The sequence below is a fragment of the Notamacropus eugenii genome, chromosome 1 (assembly GCF_028372415.1).
Source record: "Notamacropus eugenii isolate mMacEug1 chromosome 1, mMacEug1.pri_v2, whole genome shotgun sequence".
NCBI lineage: Eukaryota > Metazoa > Chordata > Mammalia > Diprotodontia > Macropodidae > Notamacropus > Notamacropus eugenii.
Window position 1 is genome coordinate 504,312,344 of NC_092872.1, and position 14,549 is coordinate 504,326,892.

The following is a 14,549-nucleotide window of genomic DNA, read 5'->3' on the forward strand; positions in this document are numbered from 1 at the left end:
TCATGAAAAACAATGTATACTCATTCTGCCTTTTGAGTCTTGCTTTTTTTCCTCAGAAAGTGAGCAACATTTTTCATTATCAGCATCCTGATAATGGTAATTATTTGGTAATTGTGTTAATCTTAGTCTTTCAAGTTGTTCCTTTTTACAACATTGTTATTTTATAAATTGTTCTCATGGTTCTGATCCCTTCATTCTGTTCATATAGATCTTCCCAGGTTTCTCTGAAGTTATTGCTTTTTGCATTTCCTATGACAAAATCATACTCCATTATATTCATATACCATAATTTCTTTGCCTACTGCCCAATTGTTAGGCAGCCTCTTGATTTCTAGTTCTTGGCCACTATATAATGAGCTAATAATATACATATATGTATACATATATACATGTACATTTGCATATGTGTATATATGTATTTGTATGTGTGTCTGTGTGTATGTCTGGGAGTGGGGTCTTATTTCTCTTTCTTTTGGTCTCTTTGGGCACATAGATCTAGAAATGATATCACTAATCAGAGAGAATGCATATTTTAGTAACTTCTGGAACACAATTCCAAGTTGTATTACAGAATAACTGACCAACCAACACTGTGCATCAGTGTACCTGTTTTTCCCCAGCCCCCCCAGCATTTGTCATTTTCTTTAGTATTACTGATTCTCTTTAGTGGATTCCCAGGGAGGTCATGAGAACATCCCAGAATAATTCAAGTCAATAAACTCTTATTATGAGCATACTGTGTAGCAAGCACTACACTGGGTTCTGGGGAATAAAAATATAAGTGAAAAAGACAGTACCTGCCCTCAAGAAGCTTATGTGTTAATAGGGAAAGACAACAAATAAAGGAAGTTAAAAAGAAGAGGCGGGGAAAAAGGACCTATTCAAGGACATAAAGAAATAATAAGAAAAACCTTGTTTCAGGTATCTTGGGCAGAAACTATATGCATGATACTCTTGGAACTAAGCTGGCTGGACCCTGTCACAAAGTTGTATCAGCTTGTCAGGCAATTTAAAAATTCTGTGAATGAATATTTACTTAATAATATTAATAACTCACATTTCTATAATACTTTAATAGAAATGGATGCAAAATTCTGTTATCATGTATGTTATGTAAGTTTTTACTGAATTTCTTTGCCACATACAGAGCAAGATAGTTTTATCCTCTTCTGTTCACTACTAAAAAACCAATGTTTGAGAATCTGACTTTATCTTGCAGACAAAATTCTCTGAAGGAATCTTATGCAAAATTACTGTTGCCTTCACTCTCATTGGGATTATAACAATAACATATAATTCTACAGAGCTTTAAGGTTAACAAAGCATTTCTTTTGATGACCCTGTGGTCCTCTGCTTTTCTTTCTTCTTCCCACTTTGACTTTCCAAACTTCAGAATCATACCCTCTCTACAACCTAGAACTTCCTTTAGAACATAGGGCCTCCTTGGCCAAGACCAGCTTACCAGGGCCCACTTTCTATGGAACATCCCACAAAAGGGTAAGACTGGTTCTCCCCTCTTTCCATCTCCATTAGTGAGTACCTCTTAGAGCCTATGTTTTTTTGAAGGGTCACAGACCTACCCACCACCATTCTTCTCTGGTGCTCTGTTCCTGACTTCCTCTGGACTTCAAAACCACTCAATCCTCCCAAAGCCCCCTCTTTTTGTCAGCTCTATTTTATGGATTATCTTCTCACATTAGAATGTAAGCTACCTTAAGAACAGAGACTTTCTTTTGCTTGCTTTTATAACTACAGTGCCTGGCACATTGTAAGTACTGTATTGTTCATTTGAAAATCTTTCCCATCTATTAATAGGCCCATGTGACCTTCCCTAAATCACATGGAAGCCTAAGTCACATGTGGGAAGAGCTTGCTGAACAGTAGGACAGGAAGGGTGGAGCAGAACTTAGAGGAAGTTGGTCAGGCTAGTCAGAGCTGGGAAGGATGCAGGCAGGCAGGCACAGTTAGGCTCCTAAGTGTTTGTTTATTTGTGGGAAGGCCCAAGCAAGGAGTCAGGGAGAGAGGAAGGCTTGGAAATGCCTTTGTCTCCTGCAGAGCTAATGTGTATTGACTTCTTGGTTACTAGAACAGATTTGGCTTTCTGGTGTCTGAATGAATGTTTTTCTTCTGTCTTGTATATAGAGGGTCTGTTATACTTTGTGATTCAAAACTATGCCAGCATATTCATAGCCACAGTCAGTGCTGTGAATACTACCTTGGTGATACAAGCACTCCCCTTTAAAACGCTTTGCATCCCAACCCCTTCTCATTTCTCCAGTCTCCTGATATTTTATGTAGTTGCAAATACTGTTCCACTTAGCAGGGTTGGGCACATAGTAAGCACTAAAGAAATATCTCCTCTCTTCCTCCCACATTCCATCCCTTTCTTCCTTCCTTCTTTTCTGTTTACTCAGTTCCTTCTCTCCCTTCTTTCCCGTTTAAAATCCTTCACACCCTGGCCTCTTCCTACATCTCCAGCCTTCTTACACATCACTTCCCTCTAGCTAGTCTGCTGCATGCAACACAGCACAATGCCTGGAACACAATAGGCACTCAAGAAATAGCACTGATTGATTGATTCTGTCTACATTGGTTTGCTTGCTACTCCTTTACAAGACTCCCTGCCTCCTAACTTCATTCTTTTTTCACTGAGTAACCTTCAAGCCCAGAATGTTCTACCTCCTTACATCTGCCTCTGAACTTTCCTTGTCTCCCTCACGACCCAGCCCAAAACCTGCCTTCCCCAAAATTCCTTTCTATCTTCTCTCTTCCATTCCTTCTCATTGCTAGTGCTTTCCCTTGAGATTGCTTTCTATTTACAATTACAGTCGAATTGATGTGATGTTCATAATGAATTTGGAGGAAAATGAGGAATAATATTAAAAATGTTAAAAGTTCATTTATGACTTGTAAATTAACAGATTCTGTGTCATTTATGTATGCATTTGTCTTTACAAGGTCTCCCCAAATAGAATATGAACTTTTTGAGAACAAGGAATCTTTTTTTACTCTCTTATTGTTCTCAGCCCTTAGCATGGTGCTTGGTTAAGTAGCAAGCAATTGATAGATGCTTTTTGGCTGTTCAACTCTGCTAATTTTACAGAGGAGGAAGCTGAGGCTCATAAGACTGAAATGGTTTGGCAGTGATCACACAACAATTAAGGGTCTGAGCCAGGCTACAAAGTCTGTTGCCCTTCCTCCTACACTATGCTAAAAACAGACCACAAAAGAAAAATGAGAGTTCAGGGCTAATTATTCCTATTACATTTTCTCAACAAGCTGAAGTGATGTTTAGGAAGTACATTTTAAAAAAATATAAATATGATTCAGAAACGGACCATCCACGAACTCTAAATAGCAATTGTCTTGATGATAGGACGGCTGAGTGTGGTGCAAAACCACAGGTTGTCATTTTGAGATACTTTAAAAGAAAAAGGTAGTCTACAATGTATCACTTCATGACAACGCTCTGAAACAGAGTGCAATAAACGAGACTCATATTCCAAGCCTCCACAGGGCTCTTCCCAGAATCAAGCCATCAGATTAGATAGGAATGTTACTAAATAAAAGGAAAAAGGAAAACATAGGGGGGGAAAGGCAAAGGAATACATAAAGGGAAATAGATCTAGTTTTCTTGAATGGTAGGAGAGGAAGAAGGAGAAAGTCTGAGTGTTCTCAGAGGTTCTATTTAATAGAAACACAACAAACTGAAAGATAATTTTACTACACACCTTCAAACTCATTTGACCTTAAGTGACTATCTATTAAGCACCTAATGTATACCCAGCACTATTCCAGTCACTGACAGTGATACAATTGAAGACATGACACATTTATCTCCTCAGACTTTACAGACTAATAGAGAAATGAGGCAAAAATATTATAGTATATAAATGCATAGAAACATGCAAAGTATAATGTGTGAAGTCTAGTAGGGGAGGCTGTTACTGATGGGGAATGTTCTGGGGTAAAGCAGCAAGGTCTTATGTTGCACTTCTTAAATAATTCCTGTATGTGTACCAAGGGCTTTTAAGCACCTTGAAGAGATGCACCTTTATCTTGTAGCAGCATTTCATGCTTTATTATTCTGAAATGACAGCAACTTGTAGATGGTCATTATTTGTTAAAATAAGGGAACAGAGGAAAATGCCACATTTAGGTACAACTAATTTGGTCCTTTCTGCCAAAGTTCACTTCTGAGGCTTCATCATGGTACACGGGTGGCCCAAATTATACTAGAAGACTGCAAGCTTTGTCCAGCCCTCCCCAAATGAGAAGGGCTTTGAGAGGAGGTCCAGGTATACATTATACATCAGTCATTTGATGACCAATCTAGGTAAGGATATAGAGGCACATAAAAAGAATTTTGGCCAAAAGGCAATAAGATGAGTATTGCTTGGTTTTTTGTTTGTTTTGTTAAGTTCACATCTAGTAAGATGAGGTAGGTTTCAAGTCTGAATCAATATATCTGACGTGGCCATTCTCTCTGCTGGTGTAAATCATGATGCCGTCCATCCCTGCCTATCCTACCTGACTCCTTACACTGATCAAAACCACAGAATTTTTTTTTGGAACTACTAAAGAAAGTTGTTTCCATTTAGAAAGAATTCAAAATGAATGTTGCTAAGAAGGCATACTTCCCAAATCTGACACATATAATGAAGGTATTTGCTAAACAAAGGCAAGAACCGAAACCTTGAATATGCTTTACATAATTTGCATTTTAAAATTGTATGATTTTTAAAGTGTCATTTTTAAAGGCTGATTTGCCATACTGTAATTCAGACTATAAATCTTGCCTGTAATATATATATTAATGTAATGAGAGATTACTCGAGAATGTGAATTTCTAAGTACTAGTGAATAATTCTGAATAATGTGGCTGCTTTCACCAATTACCAGAAAATTAAGACTGTGGTGCTGCTCTGTTGAGGAGTGATTGCTTAACAAGGATGAAGTGAACAGCTGCTTGGACTCCTTAGGCTGGCAGGTAATATTCCTTCACTGAAAATAATACAAAAGACATCCAAATTATTTATATATTTTACAATAAAAATAATTCTGACACAACAGGTCCAAATTTGAGAGGTGCCTCACATGCTTTTTTTTTCTTTTTTTTTTTTCTTTTGGAGGCAATTAGGGTTAAGTTACTTGACCAGTGTCACAAAATTAGTGAGTGGGCTGGAGCTGGATTTGAACTGCTGAGTCACACTCTGTCTATTCACTGCACCACCTAACTGCCCTGCCATCTCTTCTTTCAATCATTTGGAATTACAATTTTCTCAGAAATTCTAAAAGGAAAGAGTTACTATCTTGTTACGCAGGGTACCAACAGGTTGCGAAACTACAAATGAAAATAGAATGTCATGTTGTTGGAAATAGAATAATCTACTCTGGGGAGACTGGTATATTGAATTGAGTACTGACTCAGGAGTCCAAAGACATTAATTCAAATTCATCCTCTGACACTTATTAACAGTGTGACCTTAACCTCAGTTTCTAGATCTGTAATAAAAGGGATTAGACTAGATGGACTCCCAAGTCCCTTCTAGGTCTAAAACTCTAATCCTATAGGCTCTTTTAATTATGGGGAATGACAGGTGAACAAAGCTCTCTCTTATCTCTTCTTATCCTATAAGCATCTATATTTGGTCAGAATATGAAGGACATATAGACACCAGTCAGTCACACTAACCATACTCAGAGATGCTTCCCTCATCATGAGAAGTGTTCCTCACTTGCAGTGAAATGTTCCAGCATCCAGAGACAACAATATAAATTGCAGAGGCAGATGCTTTGACATCTAGACTTCTTCTCCTGCTTTTGTTTGTATGCAGCCAAGTTGGGATGATTTGTCCTTGACAGATACAGTCCTTAGTTAAAGCTTTTCAAAAATATAACTGGCCCTCTCTTCAGCAGTTCAGGGTTCTCAGCTGAGAATACACAAGGAGCCATTTTTTTCCAGCTGTATGTGAACTTGGTGACACATTGTTTTGGTTCAAAGTTTAGGTTTTAGCTAGGTGCCAATTGTCTAGCATTGAAAGAATGTTTTTATTTTTTTAAAGGCTATGCAGATACTTGTATAAGTTTAAAATCAACTCGTTTTCATGTTTCTTATTCCTGGTCACCAGATGGTAAAATACATAGAGTCTTTATTCTGGTATCAGGGCATGGGGTAAGTATACCTATAATAAGGGAATCAGTCTATATGTTTAATACATGTCTATTATAAGCCAGACTTTGTGGAATTGGAAATGAGAGATAGAAAAACAAAAGCAACTAATCATTACTCTCAAGAAGCATCAATTCTATTGTGGAAGAGAACACACACACACACACACACACACACATATATACACATACATACATACATACACACACATGCGTATAGGCATGTCCAATACATACAAAAAAAAAGATAGGAGGGAGGACACGAGCGGGTGGGAAAATCAGGAAGATTGAGGGGAGATTTGAAGGAAAGTAAGGATTCTGAGAGAAAGAGGAGGAAGGAAACATGTTTAGGCAAGGGGGCAGTCAGTGCAAAGTCACAGAGATGGGAAATAGTATGAAGCATATGAGGAACAGTGAAAAAGGCCAATTTGGACCAGAAAGTATGTGAATGGGACTAATGTGCAATAAAGATGGAAAGATAGTTAGGGCCAAGTATGGGAAGGGTTTTAAATGTCAAAGAGAGAGGTTTATATTTGATCCTAGAGGTAAGAGGGAATCACTAAAATTTATTGAGCAGGTTTGATATTATCTGACCTGCAGTATAGGAAAATCACTTTGCCAACTGTGTGGAAGATAGATTGGAGAGATACTTGAGACCAAAGGAAAGCCATTGCAATCATTTAAACCAGAGGTGATGAGCCACTGAGCTAGAGTTTTGGCTATATGAACATAAAGAAAAGGAGAGATGCAGGAGATGTTGCAGAGGTACAAAGGAGAAAATCTGGCAACTGATTGAATATGTGAAATGAAGAAGAATGAAAAATAATGGTGACACCAATATTGTAAACCTGAGATAATGAGAATGGTGGTGACCTTAATAGGAATACAGAAATTCAAAAGAAAGGTGAGTTATTAGAGGGAAATCATACACTCTTCCACAGATACGTAGATCTTGAGATATCTATGGAACACCCAACCTGAAAAGTCCAAAAAGAAGGTGGTGACACAGGTCTGAAGAGAGAAAGACTGGGGTTGGATATATAGATCTTAGTTATCCACATAGGAATGATAATTAAACTCTTGGGAGCTACTGAGGTCACCAAATGAGAGAGGGAAGAGAAATGGATCCAGGGCTGCAATCTGAAATATGTCCACAGTTAGGGGACATAATAGGGATGATGATGTAGAAAGAAAATTGAAGATTGGTGAGACATATGGAAGGGTAACCAAGAGAGAATTTTCATTGAAAACCCAAAGAATAATGAGCACATGGGAAGAAAGCTCTTGTCAGCAGTATTGAAACCTACAGAGAGGTCAAAAAGAATGAGGACTAAGAAATAAACTTCAGATTTAGAAACTAAGAGATCATTGGTGATTTTGGAGGGAAGATTTTCAGTTGAATAAAATCAGATACTAGATGTTAAAGATTTGAGAAATGACGAAGAGGAGAAGTAGAGACAATAGATAGCTTCTTTAGTAACTTTACCAAGAAAAAGAGGAAAGATATAGGATGCTCCTTGCAAAATCATTCATTTGTACCTGAATTCTACAGATTATTGTCAACATTTCATCTCAATGAGCTTAAATCTGACTCTAGATTCCAAATTAGTGAGTGTCATTAACGCTGTGTCTATAAAGGTAAATTGAAGTGGCAAATTCCACTACCTCACTGCCAAAGCCACCTCTAAGACTAAAAAGGAGTTTGCAACTGATTTATTTAGACAAATGGGATTGAAAATTTTTGTTTTAGACTAGAATTGCATTTTGAGTTGGAACTCTACATCAATGAAGAAAGGGAGTTCTACAATTTATAGTCTTAGGTCATTCCCTAGCACACAGAGAACTTAATGACTCACCCAAAACCACACAGTTAGCATATATCAGATGCAGAACATTTAACTTATGGCTTCCTAACTCCAAGGCCAGATCTCTATCCACTGTACTTGCCATGCTGCCTCTGCATTTCACATGGCAAAAAGCACACAACTCTCTTTTTTGTTTGTTTGTTTCAATGTCCATATTTTCTAAAGTATCTTTGATTAATTCCCCTTGCACTATTTTATCTTGGCCTTCAATCTTGCCCTTGGGGTAACGATAGGAGAAAAATGCCAAAACAAATGTAGTAGTAGTAGGAGTGCAACCATGACTGTTCCCAAAAGGGTTTCTCATCGCAAACTCAGCACCTACTGGAAAAAAAAATCAATCTCCCCTGTCTGAATGAGAAAATAATGCTAAGTGCTGGCATGGAACATCAGACACATGGAAAAGAGACGTGTAGAAACTGACTCTCTTATGCTTGCTTACTTGCCAGTGTCTAGAGGAGGAGATCCAGAAACACACACCTGAAAGGAAAATTTCTTCCATGAAACCCATGCAGTGCTCCTAAACTTTTCCCCAGCTTCAGTGCTTACTTGGATATTATTCTTATTTAGAAACAATGTTAACTACATAAGGCACAGGAACCTGCCATTCTACTGAGTTTACTGATCTCTGATAACTGCCCTTTTTCTTGCTTCAGTAATTTTAACAATAATAATGTAAATAGTAATATTTAATATTTATACAGATCTTATTATATACCAAACAGTTTATAAGTATCTCATTTGTTCCTCACAACTTCCCTGGGAGGTGGACCTATTATTGTCCCCATTTAACAGATGAAGAAACTGAGGCAAACAGAAATTAAATGACTTCCCAAGTAACAGCTACTAAATGACTGAGAATAGATTAAAGGTGCCAGAAGGAATGTACAATGCAAATCAAGATACAACAGAAAATCCCTTAATGTCTTTGGGCCTCATTTTCCTCATCTGTAAAATGAAGGGGTTAGACCAGATCTCCGTAATCCCTCCTGAATCCGAATTATAACGGAAAAATTACATAATACTTTAAGATTTGTGAAAGACTTTACACACAAAATGTGATTTGTCCTTCACAAGCATGACAAATATTATTAATCCCATTTTACAGAAAGGAAATAAGCCGAAAGACATTAAGTAAAATGTTCGTGGTCACACTACCAGTAAGCATCACAGGCAGGATTCAGACCCAGATTTCCCTAACAATCTACCCTGCTCTTGTACTAAACTAATCACATATCTCCTCAGGTCAGGGTTCTGATTGCTTTTGTATTAGCAGTGCTGGCTACCATGATCACAATCTCCTAGCTCATTAGAATGTAAGCTCTTTGAGCAAGAGCTATCTTTCACCATTCCTTGCATCCCCAGAGCTTAACACAATAGCTGGCATGTTACAATGGGTGTTTAATAAATGAGTGACCAAGCCTTACCTGCTCCATCGACTATCACTGTGCCCCACAATCCCTTGTTCCTCCCTCTATTCCCCTGAACCATCAAGAGATGATCATCTCCACACTATCCTTGAGAGAAATAAAAAACGGTACCCCATCAGGAAAAAGGTGGTGCTTCCTGGCCTCCTTTATTTAGGTTAGTAACAGAGCATCCTCAGGTGAGATAAATAATTCTAAAAGTATTTGGGACAGCAAAGTAATGAGGCCTCACCAAAGTAGAATGCTATGGTGAAAAGAGCACTAACTTAGAAAACTGTGGTGAGTAAAAAAAAAAATGTAACAAAGGTAAACTGAGGCAAGTTTTCTGGGCAAGATAACTATTTATTAAGAGTGATGTATATAAGTGGGTCAGTGACCCCCAAAGGTAATGAAAGGATCATATTTATTGAGACCCCAAAGGAGGGCAGAGTTGGTGTAGGGGAAAAAATTTAGCTACCACCATGGAAAGTGGGTTGACCTTCAGGTATGGCTGATCACACATCTCTCTGACAACTGAAAAATGCTAATTGTTTTTATGAGTCTCAGCTGCCTCTAGTAACCTTGTCTAGAAAAACACCAGAACCACCTCAAGCAAATTCCTCCCTCCCCCTACCCCTTAGCCTTACCCTTTTAGAATAAATCACCCCTAACTTTGAAGAGGAAAAGCAAGGACAGGAGAGCTGTCTCAGGGAAGGAACCTTTCCCAAGCTGGTTCTTCTGTTTATAGGTAAACAGAAGCAAGGGTCCCACTTTAAACAGATTAATTAAAGAGCAAATGCAGAGGGGGGATAGGGATGATCACATTCCTCATCCATGCCTTCAGTTCTGGTTGGAAAAGATCCTCTTTTGAGATAGGCTGAGAAACTGGGTTTGATAAAATATGATGGGATGAATATAACAAGGATAAATATAATAGGGATGAAATGAGAAATAAGATTAATTACAGAGTAATATTGGTTAGTAACTAATTCAGCATAATTAATTTTCCTCAGGACATGCATTTGAATTGTCTCTGGTACATACTACCTGTGTGATTTAACTCATTTAACCTCCCTCTGTTCCCTGTTTAATAAAGAAATGAGAGGGATTGCAGAGATATTTTGAAGGTCTTTTTCTGCTCTAGATTTGTGGTCTTATGAATCCCTTAACATAGGAACACACAAAAAATTGAGGAGATAAATCCTGGGGGCAGGAAGAGGAAGATAGGAGGGGGAGGGTTCAGTAAGAATTTCATTGTAAATTACATCTCATAGCAAACCATTCCTTTGAGGTCTTACTACCAGTGAAAGGTAAAAGATGGGTTTTCCTCATTGTTGAAAGCTTTCTTCCAAAAAACACACTGGGGGAATACTGCATGGGCAAATTTTGCAGGACAGACCAGATATCACAGTGAAGATATTCCATAAAGGATTCAAAACTCATTGCTAGGAAACACCACCATCAGCTCCCCATTACTGAAGCGACTTCAAGCATTCCCTTGTTTTCTTTGTTTCTCCTTCCAGATTAGAACCATAGGGAATATCTACAAATACTTCCATGCTTTTGAAAAGAGAACAGAAGAATCATATCCAAAAGGGCATCTATATGTTTATAACTTTGCTGGCTCCTCACCATGCTGGAAAGATTTGTCAGGATTTCCACAGTATAAACCTTTATTTTCAATTGGCCATAAAACCTAACTTTAGAATGGAACTTGGCCTTCAAAACACATTTGGCATGTAGAACAAGGTCTCAGCCCAGAAGTAATTTACTTTACTAATTTGTTTTTTAAAAAAATTTAAGGGGTGTGGGAAGGCCTGGAATGGTTATTTGTGATTATCGTTGCCATGAATGAAAAATATAAAAATAAAGACCAAATTTTCCGAAACAGTAGTGCTGCCACACTTGGGTAACTAAATTGAAGCCCTGAATTTTAAGAGCCCAAATTAGAGATGGTAATTTCCCAATCATTGCTGGCCATCTGAAAAACAAACATGTGAATAAAAGTTCTGACTTTTTCAAGGGATTTTTATGTGCACCTAGAAAGTCATGTGTGCTGTGCAGTAAGAACTGTGGTGATCAGGAATTATGAATCTGCCCAGGGATTTGTAGCTAATCTCTGCCTCGCTATCTCTGTCTTTATCATAATTAAAGATCCATGTAGGCATATATGTAAATAAAAAATATTTATTGTGTGTATAAACATTTATAGCTATCTATCTTACATATTTTCTGCCAACCGAAAAATCTATTGCACTTTTCCCAGGGATTTTAAAATAAGACTGGCTTCAAAAATTTACAGATAAATATTACAGAAGGCTCATTAATTGACTGGAATATCTGGACACTAAATAGCCTGAAGAAAAGACTCAGAAGAGAAAGATGAACTGTCTTCAAGTTGGCATTGATCTTGGCTACTCCTGTGTGGGAGTCTTCCGACATGGAAAATGGAGATCATTGCTAATGACCAATTAGAAACCAGACCACCTGAAGCTACATCCCCTTTACTGACCCAGAATGTTTAATTGGTGATGCTTCAAAGAATCAAGTTTCAATGAATCCCACCAACACAGTTTTTGATGCCAAATGTCTGATTGGTTGCAGATTTGATGATGCGATTGTACAGTCAGACATAAAGCATTGGCCTTTTAGGGTAATGAATGAAGCAGGCAAGTCTAAGATCCAAGTGGAGTACAAAGGGGAGACCAAAAGCTTCTGTCCAGAAGAAGTATCTTCTATGGTCTTGACCACGATGAAAGAAACTGCTGAAGCTTACATTGAGAACACTGTCACAAATGCTGTGGTCACAGTACCAGCCTATTTCAACAGTTCCCAACATCAGGCCACTAAAGATGCTGGAACCATAACGGGTCTCAATGTGCTCCGAGTCATCAGTGAGCCACCTGCTGCTGCTATTGCTTATAGCTTGGATAAAAATGTTTGTGCCAAGATAAATGTCTTGATCTTTGACCTTCAAGGTGGAACTTCTGATGTCTCCATTCTTACCATTTAAGATGGCTTCTTTGAGGTCAAGTCCATAGGTGGGGACACCCACTTAGGTGGGAAGGATTTTGACAACTGAATGGTGAACCACTTCATTGCCAAGTTCAAATGAAAGCACAAGAAAGACATGAGTGAGCGCAAGAGGGCTGTTCATCACCTTCACACCTCTGTGAATGTGCAAAGCATACCATTTCTTCCATTCCCCAGACTAGTATTGGGATTGACTTCCTCTATGAAGATATCAACTTCTATATATCAACCACCCAAGCCCATTTCAAAGAGCTGAATGCTGAACTCTTCTATGTCATGCTGGACCATGGGGAAAAGGTCTTACATACCAAGCTAGATAAATCACAGATTCATGACATCATCCTGGTGAGTAGTTTCACTCAGAACCCCAAAATTCAGAAACTTCTGCAAGACTTCTTCATTGGCAAGGAGCTCAACAAGAATATCAATCCTGATGAGTCTGTTGCTTACAGTGCAGCCTTCCAGGCAACCATTGTGTCTGGATATAAATATGAGAATGTGCAGGACTTGATGCTGTTAGATGTCACTCCTCTTTCCTTTGGAATTGAAACTGCTGGTGGAATCATGACAGTTCTGATCAAACGCAATACCACCATCCCCAACAAGCAGATACAGGTGTTTACCACCTATTTGAACCACCAGCCTGGTGTGCTTATTCAGGTTTATGAAGGTGAGAGAGCAATGACAAAGAGTAACAACCTGCTTGGCAAATTTGAGCTCACAGGAGTCCCCCCAGCACCCAGGGGTTTTCCTAAGATTGAAGTAACATTTGACATTCATGCAAATGACATCCTCGTTGCTTCTGCTGTGGATAAGAGTACAGAAAAAGAGAACAAGATCACAGTCAACCATCACCAATAATAATGGATGTCTGAGCACAGAAGACATTGAGTGGATGGTCCAGGACACTGAGAAATCTGAGGCTGAGGATGAGAAGCAGAGAGAAAAGGTATCTTCCAGGAATTCTCTGGAATTTTATGCTGTCAACATGAAGGCTACTACAGATGATGAAAAACTACAAGGCAAAATTGATGATGAAGATAAACAGAAGAACCTTAACAAATGCAATGAAATAATCAATTGGCTAGATAAGAACTAGGTTGACGAGAGGAACAAATTTGACCATCAGCAGAAAGAACTGGAGAAGGTCTGCAACCCCATTGTTACTAAGCTGTACGAGAGTGCAGAGCGCATGCCACGAGGCATGCCTGGTGCGTTCCCAGGCGGTGGAGCAGTCCCATCTGGAGGTGCTTCTTCTGGACCCACCATTGAGGAGGTAGACTAAACACATCAGAAGAAAGAACATTTCACACAACTTTTCAAAACCTGAAGGACTCAAATTAGCAACGAAGGCAGTAGCGATTTAAAAGTAACATTTAAGCTAATGTGTAAATCTAGACATTATGAATACTTGAATGTGTGCAGAGGGAGAAAAGTGAACAACATAGCACTTTAACAGTACTGTAAACAAGTGGAAATGCAGTTCTTATCCTAGAGAATAAAATCTATTTAAAATTGACACCATAAAAAAAAAAAAAAGAAAAGTAGAATGCGTTACCTCTTAGAGAAATGTTGGGCTCATACTCCCTTGGAGGTCTTCAAGTAGAGATGGACAGTCATTTTTCAAGGATTTTCTATTGAACAATCTTTTTGTGTATGGGTTGAATAATTGGTTAATGAAATTCCTTTGCAACTCTCAGATTCTGTGAGGTTGCGAAATACCTACTGTCTCAATCAAAACAAGTATTTCCTTCTGTAGCTAATTTTCTCAATGGTTATTTTTTTTTTTAAATCAGTCAATTCTGAATATACTTACCACCCACACACCCAGTGAGTTCTCCTTATAACAAAGAAAAGCAATTAAGCAAAATCATTTCTGACAGTAACATTCTGTAAGCATACTATGTCACCACTCCAAGGAAAGAAGAGAGGGGAATTCCCTTACATCTTTTAGGGCCAAGATTGATCATTCAAATTATATAACATTCAGTTTTGTTTTGATGTTCTTTTTGTTTATGTTACTATAATCAACATGTATGTTTTTCCTGGCTCTTTACTTTTGTCAACATCAGTTCAT

At 38.2% G+C, this 14,549-nt stretch overlaps 1 pseudogene; it reads left to right on the forward strand.

Annotated features, from left to right (window-relative positions):
• The first annotated feature begins 11,286 nt into the window (after nt 1-11,286).
• Nucleotides 11,287-13,757, forward strand: LOC140518611 (heat shock cognate 71 kDa protein-like; annotated as a pseudogene).
• The last annotated feature ends 792 nt before the right edge of the window (nt 13,758-14,549 follow it).